We start from the raw sequence: 2342 nt of genomic DNA, 5'->3' as shown, positions 1-2342 counted from the left end.
ATCGCAGAACTTATGGAAGTGAAGGATAAAGTAGCAAACATAGAAAAAATAATGGATAGCTACAATGATAGATTTAAAGAGACAGAAGATAGAATTAGTGATTTGGAGGATGGAACATCTGAATTCCAAAAAGAAACAGAAACTATTGGGAAAAGAATGGAAAAATTTGAACAGGGTATCAGGGAACTCAAGGACAATATGAACCGCACAAATATACGTGTTGTGGGTGTCCCAGAAGGAGAAGAGAAGGGAAAAGGAGGAGAAAAACTAATGGAAGAAATTTTCACTGAAAATTTCCCAACTCTTATGAAAGACCTAAAATTACAGATCCAAGAAGTGCAGCGCACCCCAAAGAGATTAGACCCAAATAGGCGTTCTCCAAGACACTTACTAGTTAGAATGTCAGAGGTCAAAGAGAAAGAGAAGATCTTGAAAGCAGCAAGAGAAAAACAATCCATTACATACAAGGGAAACCCAATAAGACTTTGTGTAGATTTCTCAGCAGAAACCATAGAAGCTAGAAGACAGTGGGATGATATATTTAAAATACTAAAAGAGAAAAACTGCCAACCAAGACTCCTATATCCAGCAAAATTATCCTTCAAAAATGAGGGAGAAATTAAAACATTCTCAGACAAAAAGTCACTGAAAGAATTTGTGACCAAGAGACCAGCTCTGCAAGAAATACTAAAGGAAGCACTAGAGTCAGATACAAAAAGACAGAAGAGAGAGATATGGAAAAGAGTGTAGAAAGAAGGAAAATCAGATATGATATATATAATACAAAAGGCAAAATGTTAGAGGAAAATATTATCCAAACAGTAATAACACTAAATGTCAATGGACTGAATTCCCCAATCAAAAGACATAGATTGGCAGAATGGATTAAAAAACAGGATCCTTCTATATGCTGTCTACAGGAAATACATCTTAGACCCAAAGATAAACATAGGTTGAAAGTGAAAGGTTGGGAAAAGATATTTCATGCAAATAACAACCAGAAAAGAGCAGGAGTGGCTATACTAATATCCAACAAATTAGACTTCAAATGTAAAACAGTTAAAAGAGACAAAGAAGGACACTATATACTAATAAAAGGAACAATTAAACAAGAAGACATAACAATCATAAATATTTACGCACCGAATCAGAATGCCCCAAAATATGTGAGGAATATACTGCAAACACTGAAAAGGGAAATAGACTCATATACCATAATAGTTGGAGACTTCAACTCACCACTCTCATCAAGGGACAGAACATCTAGACAGAGGATCAACAAAGAAATAGAGAATCTGAATATTACTATAAATGAACTAGACTTAATAGACATTTATAGGACATTACATCCCACAACAGCAGGATACACCTTTTTCTCAAGTGCTCATGGATCATTCTCAAAGATAGACCATATGCTGGGTCACAAAGCAAGTCTTAACAAATTTAAAAAGATTGAAATCTTACACAACACTTTCTCGGACCATAAAGGAATGATGTTGGAAATCAATAATAGGCAGAGTGCCAGAAAATTCACAAATACGTGGAGGCTCAACAACACACTCCTAAACAACGACTGGGTCAAAGAAGAAATTGCAAGAGAAATTAGCAAATACCTCGAGGCGAATGAAAATGAAAACACAACATATCAAAACTTATGGGACACAGCAAAGGCAGTGCTAAGAGGGAAATTTATTGCTCTAAATGCCTATATCAGAAAAGAAGAAAAGGCAAAAACAGGAATTAACTATCCATTTGGAAGAACTGGAGAAAGACCAGCAAGCTAACCACAAAGCAAGCAAAAGGAAAGAAATAACAAAGATTAGAGCACAAATAAATGAAATTGAAAACATGAAAACAATAGAGAAAATCAATAAGGCCAGAAGTTGGTTCTATGAGAAAATCAATAAGATTGATGGGCCCTTAGCAAGATTGACAAAAAGAAGAAGAGAGAGGATGCAAATAAATAAGATCAGAAATGGAAGAGGAGACATAACTACTGACCTCACAGAAATAAAGGAGGTAATAACAGGATACTATGAACAACTTTACGCTAATAAATACAACAATTTAGAGGAAATGGACGGGTTCCTGGAAAGACATGAACAACCAACTTTGACTCAAGAAGACATAGATGACCTCAACAAACCAATCACAAGTAAAGAAATTGAATTAGTCATTCAAAAGCTTCCTAAAAAGAAAAATCCAGGACCAGATGGCTTCACATGTGAATTCTACCAAACGTTCCAGAAAGAATTAGTACCAATTCTCTTCAAACTCTTCAAAAAAATTGAAGTGGAGGGAAAACTACCTAATTCATTCTATGAAGCCAACATCACCCTCAT

Source organism: Tamandua tetradactyla, chromosome 23 (assembly GCF_023851605.1).
Source record: "Tamandua tetradactyla isolate mTamTet1 chromosome 23, mTamTet1.pri, whole genome shotgun sequence".
Lineage (NCBI taxonomy): Eukaryota > Metazoa > Chordata > Mammalia > Pilosa > Myrmecophagidae > Tamandua > Tamandua tetradactyla.
Note: the sequence above shows the minus strand (reverse complement) of the source record.